Source organism: Abrus precatorius, unplaced genomic scaffold (genome assembly GCF_003935025.1).
Source record: "Abrus precatorius isolate BTA unplaced genomic scaffold, Abrus_2018 Scaffold10, whole genome shotgun sequence".
NCBI lineage: Eukaryota > Viridiplantae > Streptophyta > Magnoliopsida > Fabales > Fabaceae > Abrus > Abrus precatorius.
In genome coordinates, this window is record NW_020874292.1 from 14,081,215 (window position 1) to 14,093,933 (window position 12,719).

At 27.9% G+C, this 12,719-nt stretch overlaps 1 pseudogene; it reads right to left on the bottom strand.

Moving 5' to 3' along the window:
- Positions 1-282: 282 nt before the first annotated feature.
- On the bottom strand, positions 283-1,363 carry LOC113851944 (annotated as a pseudogene).
- Between the last annotated feature and the right edge of the window lie 11,356 nt (positions 1,364-12,719).

Sequence of the window (12,719 nt, forward strand, 5' to 3'; positions counted from 1 at the left end):
ATGTGCATTTTACATGTACTTTTGCATTCATCCCCTATAACTTACCTTGCTTCTTATTGAATATGCGTTGTGCAATTTTTCACCTATATGATTGAGGCCTTCCTTGCACACACTCATCCATGCTAGAACACCCTTTTGAGCCCATTACACTGTTCCAAATTTATCCTTTTTGCCAAACTCAGTCTACATAATCATTTTTCCTACTCTAAGAGATGATATTTTTTTGAGTTGCATCAAGATTGAATGCAAAAACTAAGTTTGGGGGTGCTATTGTCACTATAGTTACTTGAGGACAAACAAATTCTTAACTTTAGGGGTGATGGACATAAATGTAATGGCACCACTAATGTCACTCACAGCGATCATCTTAACCCCCCTCTCTCATGAATTGACTTTGCAGCCCATAAACTCACGTTTCCAAACCCCTAGACAAATAATGAGACAAATAATTATAATCAAGGAACCATGATGATGGTATTAGTGGTGAAGTAATATTTACCTAGATAACAAATGTCATATTAGAAATTGACTTCCCGTATTCAACAAACAAAACCTCTGTAGCAAAAATCACTCCAAGTCCTGTGGTAACATCTCTTCTCAATGAACCTCCAAGATGCTAAAGGACAAAACATTTGAAAATGAAAACCAATATTTGAATATTAAGTATACAAAATTATCATTATGTACACAAGAAAAATAGTATATTATGCTTATTATACTTATAATAGGCTTTCCAGTCACAACAGCTGGTGAATGCTCATGAAACTGTGAATACTCATCAAGAATCCAAGCCATTGTCTATTAAATATTGAACAAATGAAGATATCGTGATATATGAAACTACTAGTTGTTGTTGCTTTACATAAAAAATGTGCATAATTAAAGCAAGTAGTATATATATAAGGACATTGAGTAAGTACTTGTGCATTAGTTTCCATATCAAGAGCAGGAACATCTCTATGAATGCTGGTGAACTATTTTAAAAAGCAAGAACTATTTGATTCATTCTATGTTACCTGATAACACAAATTATCTAAAGAAAGGGAAAAAAAAAAGATGAACAAATTCCTACAACACATATATAAGCTTAATTAGTTAAAACTTAAAAATAAAAAAAATGAAGGTTAAACACCTGTTGCAACTTTCCAAACACAAATTACATGTTATTACAAATTAATATGAACTAGGCATTGTTCAATGTCACTTCCAAAGTTTTTAAAAAGATACATACAAAAGAAGCCATTCTTACCAAAAGACCCATTATTGGCATGGAAACATGAGTATTGACATCAGAAAAAATGTTTGTAAGTCCAAAATTAGCAACCAGCCAAGCCAACACAAGAAAACTTATATCATCAGTCATCTAATCTAATCTAAGTTAACATATTTTTTGTTGATGTTTGTGGTTGAAATAGAAGCTTCAGAGTCAAGAGTTGGGCTGTACTGATGCAAGAGGGAGGCTCATCTCTTACATGATTAAGGTTTTAGCAAGGAGAAATTGTAGCAAGTCAATTTACGAAAATTAACTCATGGTAGTGGTTTTAGCCATCCAGAAATGGCGACATTTGCCATTTTGAATACATACTAGGAGTCTCAAGTACCTAACTGAGTTGATGAGTGAAAGGCAGCAAAAATGGATCAGTAACTTACTCGGGTTTGACTTTGAAATTAACTTACTGGATTCATTCACATGTGCTTCTCCTTGTCGTCATCCTCCTTCTCCATTGACATTCCAAAACCCTAACAGCTGCACGAAGAAGGAAGAACGGTTAGGTCTTCAAGCAAGAGCTGACGCGATTGACTTGAAGAGTGTCATGCAAAGCAGAGACGACGCGATCTTACATAATGGAGCAGCCAATCCTAAGAAAAAAGGTGAACCTGAAGCAGTAAAAGTAAGCGTTCAGGTGTTATTGCTATGACCTTTTTTTCACCTTCTTCAAATCAAATGATTTAGTGCTCTCAGAAAGCATATTAAAGGCTTCCTATTCAACATATTCAGATTATTCTACTTTAGATGCTTCGGATGCTTCCTCGGCCGTGCAGTACGTACTTCTATTTGGAGAGTCTCTTCCTTACTTAGCTAGGACTTTGAGTGACTAGAGTAACCCCTTTGTATACAAAGGCATCTTTTTGTTTATACACCTGAAACGGCTTCCAAGTTGACTTACTTATAGTAAAGTAAAGTGGATCGACCCTGTTTAGTAGAATTACGAAGAAAGAAGGATAAGCTTCTTGAACCATAGCTAATTCAATCTTCCCTTTTTGACAATGTGTTTGAATAGCAAGCAAAAGTACCACGACTGAACAATTCAATTCAATTAACAAACAACTTCTAGAATAAACTACATCCATCAACCGACGTACCTTTATTATCTTACATAGCGGAACAGTGACAAGGCAATCTTATATAGTAGAGCAAGCAGCGATCAGGCAAGATTGCACATGTAGAGCAGCGATGGAGTGAGGGTTGTGCAAGGTGGGAATCTTAAATTTTGAATACACATAAATATCATGTAACAAATAATATAAATAATATAATTTTAAATAAATTATATAATAATATATTTTTTATAATTTGTCACATATTTTTTTTTTATTAGTATAATTTTTTTAGATATAGTATCTATAAAATTATTTTAGAGTGCTAGTCACACACTTTAATTAGATAATGAAAAAATTGTTTATTTCAAATGTGAGTCTTAGTCTCTAAAAGTCGAAATTGGATATTCTTCCATTGTTTTGTCTAGAAAAATATGAAGATTCATTATTTATTTATTTTTAATGATTGAAGCATTCTAATTTTCAATATGTGATCATAGGGGAAAATGTCATTTTTCTTTTCATTCCCAAAAGCACCCCTTTGAAGGCACAGTTGATCGGCAATAAGTTCTTCAACTGATATTATTTAGTGTCGGCTTTGATTGTGACCTTTGTTGATTAGTTTCATCATTTGGCTCTCATATCATTATTCAAGCAATGCAAGTTAACCACCTATTGCTTTAGGTTCCCCATAGTTGACCACTACTTCAACTAATTCCCCGTTTCGATAGGAATATTCCGTTTTGAATGTAATATAAGACACTTTTAACCCAGTTATATCAGAATCACGATTTGTTTATTTTTCTAATAATTTATCCAAACACGGTCGTAATATTATTCAAAATAAAACGGAAAAGAGTTTGTGTTAGAGGTGTCAAAATATTGGTGGAGAAAATTCTGGAACTATATATGTTGCTTTTGACATAATTTGAGGTTCTAAACTCATTCAAATTAATTAGGACACACAAAATCAATCGACGGTGGTCCGCGACTGAAGTTGTCGGGACGGGATATGTTATACGAAAACATGAGTGTTAAATAATCACACATGCCTTATCATCTACTGCTCCAAATTCAAATACTTTGGATATGTATATGTATACATATATATATATATATATATATATATATATATATATATATATATATATATATGCAAAATAAAAATGATGAAATAGAATATTATATTTAAATAAAGGTAGAACTGTAGATTTTTTGACTTATGTTGCAGAATAAGCAGCAAGGAATATCATAGAGTAGTAGACTTAAAGGAACATGTATTTATTATTGAGTGGAAAACTTAATTGATATTGTTGGAAGAGATACAGGGAAGGGTGCATGGGGGCACACTGTTCCCTCTACCACCCAAAAGCTGCACCACTATCGTTTATATATGGTCGTCCATGCACTGTGCGCACACCACACACATCATCATCATCCTACTCTCGATCTCTTTCCATCACCTCTATTCAAATTTTATGGCTACTAATATGCCTCTTCCTTTGTAATTACATAATTTTCCCTATTTTGTGTTTTTCAATATATAGGTTTGTTTCAACACCAACCTACATCATCATACACTAATCAGGGTGTTCCAGAAATGTTTGTTCCGTTATGATCACCCAGCAGCTCATATATGTTTGTTTATGATTCGGTTTCTTTCACGGAGATGTATAATGTTCAACAATTTTTGTTTTATATTAAAGGTGGTTTCAAATAGTTTTGGGATTTTGTGATACACTACTAATATGGGGGAAAAGAAGGCTTAAATATGTTTTAACTACTTCTAAATAGGATTTATTTTAAATTACTATCTATTAAATTTTTTCTAATATTTAACTAATTTTTTTTTTAATTTTATACTTAACATTAACTTCTGCTAATTCAACGGAGCTCATAGTTTGGCACATCACCCACAATCTCTCTCCTCCACTTCATCTCAAATTTTCACATCACAAATTTACATTAATATTTTACTTTTCAAACAAATTGAAATTTAAGCATAAAAAACCTTAATTTTGAAATACTACACATTTGAATTTTAATTTTTTTTGTATTTTTATTTTTTTTTAAAAAGTAAAATACTGATATGAATTCATAATATGAAAATTTAAGAGTTAGGTGAAAGAGAAAGATTAAGATGATATGGCAAATTGTGAGTCAAATCATCATTTAACTGACGAAAGTTAACATTAAGTATAAAATTAAAAAAAATAATTAGACATTAAAATGAAAAAAATAATAAAAAATAATTTGAAATAAATTCTATTTAAAGATAGTTAAAACATATTTAAGTCAGAAAGAATTATAAAAGTAAATAGAAAGTACATTAATTTTGATTCAATTTATTTAGTTAATATGTGTTGAGATTATAAAGGATTTAATAGGAGTGGTAGAAGGTGAGTATTAGTTTGGTATAAGATTATATATGACCTTAAATAACAAATATGAATAACCAAAGCAGACATAATTAATAAAATAGTTAAATCACTTAATTATATTAAAAGACGTTTAGTTTCTAAACTTGTATATAAAAATATTTTGATATAAAAAACAAAATCTAATTTGGCTATATGTGTACCTTTACCGTAATTAACAAGAAAGAAATTTAGCACGTCCATAGGATGGAGGACATAGAATAGAAAATTGTGGATCATCACTTTTGGTAAACTTGAAAACGCTTTAAATGATAAAATAATTTATATACTCAAGTATTTCTATATCAATTTATATTTATTATTTATATAGGATTTAGTTAGAATGCGGTGTAAACTTTTTTATTATACAGTTAAATTACAAATTTAGTTTTTTTTTCTTGATATATATTTATATTTAATTTGATCTTTATAAAAAAGGAAATTTTAATCTAGTCATTATATAAATAAATGTTTTTATGTTAGTATTTGTCATTTATAAACATGTAGACAAGGTTAGATAGAAAAGATCAAATGTAAAAAAATATTTGAATAAAAATTAAAATATAATTTTTTAATTATAGAAATTAATTTATAAGTATGTGTAAACAATAAAAACTTAATGTGTATTTTAAACAGAAAAAAAAAATGGCGGACTTGTTTAGAAAATTGAAAAAAAAGAAGAAGATATTCAATGAACAAAATACAAAATTTTAAAAAACGGAAATTTATATCTAAAAAATTTATATTTGATATAATTTCTTTCTTATAAATTTTTTTTAATGATTCTCAGAATATGTTTAGGAAAGAGTTTATAAAAAGAATAAGAGGACATATTTTTTTAATTTTAAATTAAGAAAATTATATATTATTTATAATGATAAATAAATTAATATATTAAATTTAAGTTAATATATCAATTTATATTTTTTTTAAAATACTAATTTTAAATATATTTATTTAAAATAAAAAATTCTCATTTTTTCCTTTTTTAAAATTCTCCTTCCAAAACAACTCCTTAAAAAATTGATATATAATAAAAATATTAAAATTAATACTTTATTTATTTATTTAGAAGTATAATAAAAAAAATAAAATAAAATATTAACTTCAATTGTTAAGGTTGAACAAATAGTTATAATAAATTTTTATTTAAAAAATTATTTATTACACTCTAATAATTTTAATGTAATGAATACAATTTTTTTAACAAAATTTTTTTATTATTAGTTATTTAAACTGAATCTTAAAGACTAAAGTTAACAAAATATAGATTATTTTTTTTACATAAGTGTGTTCTAAATCTTTATATAAGTGTTTAATTTTTAACATTTTTGTTTCTTTTATCCCATCAAAACATTTGTAAACGGTAAAAACTAATATAAAAATATTTATTTATATAGAAATTAAATTATAATTGTTTGTGTAAAGAGCAAAGTAAAAAGAAGTGTTAAGTATAAGGATTAAATTTATAATTTGATATTATTATATTTTAAAAAATAGAAATTTTTATAATATTTTAAAAAAATTCTACATAAAATGTTATTTAAATAGTTGATAATTAATGTAAGAATATGTATACTCACGATATATTAAAATTTAATTCATAAAATTATATTGAGATTTATCATCTAATTAAAAATTTTAATATTTATGATCATCAATGTGAGAGAATTAAAGAATTAATGATTCTATATTATTAAACAACAAAATTTGAATTGTTAGGTTTATTGATTTTAATTAATATAGGTTTCAACATATTATTATGAATTGATTCATATATGACCCAATAAACTATGTTTAATAATGTAGTTTAGGTAAATTATTGTAATAAATTAATCAAATAAAAAAATTAGATCATAAAAATATTAAATTGGGAACATGATTTGTTAATTAATAACATAAGTATGATTAGGTAAAATATTTTTTCTTTATTTTGTCTTAAATTTTTTTTGGCTAAACTATTATTTAAGATTTAAATATATTTGCAGTTCCTACATTTCGATGAATTTTTTATTTTAATTTTTTCAAATTTTTTATTTTGGTCTCTTTATTTTAATAAATTATTGATAAAAATAGATATTTAGCAATATTTTAGTAATCAAATTAGAAATAAAGACTAATAATAAAAATTCATAATAAAATAAAGAACTAAATTTTAAAAAAAAATTAAAAACAAACCATTAATAAAAATGCGGAGTATAGTATTTTTATAAGGGATTTGGATCTTGTTTAACCTTTTTGTCATCTTTTCTTTGTTGCCAAAATCTTGACCATATATTCATTCTATTTCCTTTTCAATAGGGATGGAAACAGGCTAGACAATTTGATAAGAATCTGCGACCTGACTTCTTTAATAAACAATTAAGGCTTAAATTTTTTTTAATGTCTGTTTAAGTAAATAGGTCAAGTTTAAGCTGTTTATAAAGTTTGTTAAGTCTAACAGGCCTACCTGTTTATATTAGTATTTAAAAGTTTGTTTATGGCCTGTTTATTGTGTATTTGATGGCCGGTGCTTGTTTAAGCCTATTTGCTAACCTAAGCCTAATAGTGTTTTAAGAAATTTTTTTATAGCATGCTTTGTTAACAAGTCAGGTCAGGCCACTCAAATAGGTCAGACTAGACCAAAAATAAAGCCTTTAACATATGACATGCCAGATTTAAGCTTAATAATTATGCTATAGGCCTATCCTATTTAGAGTGAAGCCCAACCTAACCTAATCTGTTTAGAGTGAAATCTGGTCTGATCTAACCTGTTTCTATCTTTACTTTTTGAGTTGTGTTATAATTATGCCAATGATTTAGCTTTTTTTGGCTGAATATTGTTGGATAGAAACACTACTGGAGATAATCCTAAGTTTTTTTTTTTTAAGTATATAATAAGCTAAGTTAGATACGTATTTGTTCATTAAAAAAAGTTCATATCATATCATAGATACAAAAACAAAAAGGGTGCTTGAAGAAATTTCTGATTACTACGTTATTTGAAAATTGATGCACATTTGTTTTCTAAAACATGAATATGAACAATTTGAGCAGCAAAGTATGAAGATATCATCCGTACCCAATCAACCTTAGTTATGGTTGTTATCATTAGATTTCTGAATTCATATTAGGGAATACATATTGTGAATAAACATGATCCTATAAAGACTTAAAGCAGAAACATTTGATGGGGATCCTTCCTGTTTTTCGGATTTTCATTGCTTTTTCTCTAGCCTTGGATTCTTCTTTTCTTCGGTGGTCTTCTAACTGTGCTATCGCTCCTTGTGCTATCATATCTATACTTGCTATTTTGTTCCGGTAATGTTGCATTTCCATTGCCCTTTTGTGCTCCAATTTACTCTGCAGTTCAAACAGCAATGAAATTTTGTTAACAAATATTAAAAAGAAAAACAACAGAAATACATGAATTGAGATGCAAACCTTCTTCCTTTCCATCTGGAGTTTAGTTTGAATCTTTTTCTCACTCTCCCAGGAAAGGATTTTGAACTTTATCTTCTCATACCTGAATTTTTCTTACAATGACAAGATAAATATCAGATATTTCAATGTATGCTTCAGTACACAAGTAAAAGAAACCAAACAAATAAATATGAAAAAAGCAATTACTTAAGAAATAAATATTACCTCTTTTGAATTTTTTCTATCTTGGCCTTTTCCCAGGCTTCTAATTTTGCCTTGTCATTTTTGTGTTGAATTTGAACCCCTTTATGCTTTGGATACCCTGCAGCTGGGGATACAGGCCTTGAAAAGGATATACCACTTGGACTTCTAAGAGGAAAAGCGCTTTCTTTTGTCCTAGCAAGGTCTTAATTGTTGGAAACAGTTATAGCATGTTTGATTCAGATTAAGACTAAAAGAAATTATTATTATTTTTAAAAATTCAGAAAATTAAAAGAAATAAGTGATTAATTTTCTAAAGTAAACTGAACCAAGCACATAGTTAAGTAAATTGAGCATAGATATGCTATCTAAAAATTTACTAGTTACCATAACTCGGTTGTCTTGATACTTTCTCCTCTCTTCCTCTCACAGTTTTGGTCCTTGAAATTTTGGGACTCTCTTTCATTTTCTGCAAATTTAGTAACCCCGCTTCTTCTAATGAATGAATGGAAAATGCAGCCGCTGCAACTGCAGTTATATGCTCATCATCTGGTGTGTGCCATTGTGATTGTGTATCAGAGAAGGGAACTCTACCATAAAATAACACAACTTTTTTTTATTAGTGATTAGGATAATCTTAAAAATATATATTTTTAATTTATTTTTAGTTTTTAAAACTTATCAAGATTGTGTGTTTTTAGTCTCGAGAGACTAAAATTTTTCATAGACTAAAAATGTATATAAGCCAAAGAACAAAGTGTAAAATCTCAAATATTTAAATTGAACAAGCTTGGAAGCCAGGTACCTTCTTCGGTGGAGCCTATTTTCCATTCCTTGAAAACTGAAGTTTGTGTTGAAACTTGACCCAATATCCACGTTTGATAGTGATGTGAACGAAGATGAACTGAGAATAGCCCTCAACATTTATAAAGCTGAACAGGAAAATGCAAACAAGCAAAGCAAAATGTGCTTTGCAAGCAGCCTCTAGAGGTTGCAAAGCATCTTTTTCCATTCTCTCAACATGATATCATCACACATGCACATATACCTCTTGTGTCAACTAGTTACCACTTTTGGATATGCAAGCTTGCTTTCTGGCTTTCTATCTCTATTTTCTATGTAAAGACAACTTTTGGTACATAATTTTTCAGTCTTTTAGTTATACATTTTGGATTATGAGCACAGAAACTTCGCCCACACTTTGCAGCAATTCCTTTTTCCCAAGGAATGGAAGGGTATAATCGCATGTTCACAGGTTGGCTATGATATTCGTTCTGTATAACTAAATCTAATCTATTATCTTATTCCAACGTCTACAACAAGGCTTTTATTTTCGACAAGTTCCTATGTTTTTTCCTTCAAGGCTTCCAATCAATATTTTTAGAGTACTAGTTAGAGAATTATTAAGTAATATGCTTAATTATGTTGACAATTTACTCATGCGAGTTTAGTTCTTTTAATTTTAATTATTTATATTTAGTTCTATTAAACTAATTTTTCACTCGTTCAAACTATGTTTTGTTCCTCAAAATTAATAAAGGGTACTTTTCAGAGTTATTGCATATATTTTTTAGAAAAAATTATCAACTTTTAATTTTAAAAATAAATGATTTCAAAAATTACCCATTATAGAAGTTAAAACTACTAAAAACTAAGTAATATTTTTATTCCAGAAAACTTGTTAAAAATTAGAAAAAAATTAATTTATCTAAGAAATAATATTTGAAGCATAAAAATAGTTTTTTAGATTGTTTGCTTTATTTTGAATTTTTCAAATTTATAGTAAATTTATTATTTTAATTTTAAATGTAAATTGAAATTTTTATGCAGTTTTTTTAGCACAAAAATAGAATATTTTAGACTAAAAAAATTAAGCTAAATTCTTAAGTATCCAATTTTATAATTTATTTGAATTATCAAACTCTACATATTATTTCATAAAATTATCTAAAAAAATTAATAATTAATTTTAAATAATATTATGTGAAGTGCTCTCTCTTTTCTTCAATTTCTGATCAATTTTTTAAGCAAGAAGGCTTCCAAAATCAAATATCTTTTATGCAATTAAATTTTTTTTTCTATTTAAGTCATTCTAATCAATTAAAATTTTATTTTTTTCTCTTATTTTAGAGTTCAATATGAGAAATATATGAACAATTTTTTTCATATTAATAGCTTAATCCTTTATTTAAACTTATGTTTAACATATTTTGATTTGGCATTTTGTATAGTTACTAATTTGAGCTTTGGGGACTTATCATTTTTCTATCAAATTTATAAAAGACCACCTAAAGGCGTGACCCATTTGATGAATTGGATATATACATATATATATATATATATATATATATATTATTTTATTTTATTTTATTTTATTTTTTTCATATTTAGTACATTAATTTTTTTTTTTGTATACTTAAATTTTGGATCACCTAATTGAGTTTTGGTTAGGCCTTAATTCAAGTATTTCAGCATAGCACATATTCTTACACTTGACTGTTTAGTATTTGGTAACTTGAACTTTACTCCTCATTTTCAAGTGTGATTGTTTCTTTGTAGGAAAGTTAAGAGATGGACCTACAATTCTCATGAAAAATTAAAGGCTGAATCTTAATGTTTAGAGCCAGAATTGGGCCTAAACTGGAAGTAAAAAAAAGTAAAACTAGATTATGACTAGCATGTAGTGTTTGGACCATATCTTGGTTAACAAATATTTGATTTGACTCATTATAAAGGTATTTGAAAGCTAGCATCCAAGGATTTAATTCACCATTAGACCATGAAGTCAGACAGACATAACTTTTGGACCAAATCAAAGAGCAAGTTACGCATTCATTCTAAAAGATTAGGTGGTTATCATTTAGGATATCTCTCTCCTCGAATTATGGTATTTTTCAAATTTTAGATGGTGTGCAATCTAATTATTTAGATTTTTTTATTAGTATTATTATTAGGATTAAAATATTTAGGAATTTGGTTATTCTTTTCTTTTAAATTTTAAACCTATTAAAGAAAGAGTAGGAAAAGAGGGAAGAATATATAGATTTCTGTGCTCTTTTACCTATATTAATAAACTAATATATATATATATATATATATATATATATATATATATATAGCTACAAAATCTAGGGCATTACACTTCTCGCCTAAGTTAGAAGATGTTTCGCTCAGGCGGTAAGGGCTCTCGGTCAAGTGACCTCACAAGAAAAATGGGGTGCTCTCTAGACCTATTTTTGCCTACACGATAATGCCTCTCACCCAAGTGAGATGTTGCTCGCTCAGGTGAGAATAGTAGAAAAATGAGTAGTTCCACTATCTGGTTTTCTCGCCCTGGCGAGGAAGGTCTTGCCCACGTAAGGGTAGGGCTTACTCAAGCGAGAATGCACAAACCTGAGGGGTATTTAAGGGACCTCAGTATTAGAATTTCATTATTCTCATCAAACAGCCTTTTCGCCTCATTTCTCTTTGTTCTCTTACCTTCTAATTTTAGAGAAATCTCTTCTGAACCCCGAATCTCTTCCAGATCTAAACTCTAACTTCGATTCCATTCAGATCCAAGTGAGTTTCTCAGAGCTCAAATCTCTAGTTTCATTCCTTTCTTTCGATTTTCTCCTTATAATAAGATGTCTACCTCAAAATACATGGAAAGTTCCATCTTTTGGATGATATCCCTGTCAAAATTGTGGTACTTCTATATTAAATTTCTAAGAGAACTTAGCCTGAGAAACCATTTCTAGGTAAGGAGACTTGATCTCAAACTCTAAGTCTTATTTACGAGATTTAACCTAGAATTATAATTATAATGTTAAAAAAAATATTTTTGGAGAGAAAACTCCATTTTGAAACCTAACTTTAGTATTCTTGTTTTGAGTAATAGAATCCTAATGATTTTTTTTTATTAACAAGAATAGAATCTTAAGCATGAGTAGTTAAGTTTTTTAATGAATTTTTAGGATTTTACCACTATTATATATATGTACAATCAATATTGGAATATTATTCGATGTATTAGAAGATACTAAACCTTAGGTTAGGTGATTTTATTAATACAGAAAAAGTATGTGTATTAAATCGTACATTTGGATTGAGTCTGCTTCGGCACATTGTACTAGTTATGTGGTGTGACATTGTTTGATAATTCTCTGTGTTAGATGGGTATGATACAATAAGTATAGATATTATTTGATAGCTGATATATGTCCAAAATGGGTGAATTCATATTATTGATGAAAGTGTTTATTGATTTCGAAAGAATGTCATATATGAAAGAGAAAATATGACATGATTGAGAAATTATGAGATGCATGATTATAATGTATGGATCAAAACAAATTGAAAGATGTGATTATGATACAAGTACTGTGGTACATCGAAGGG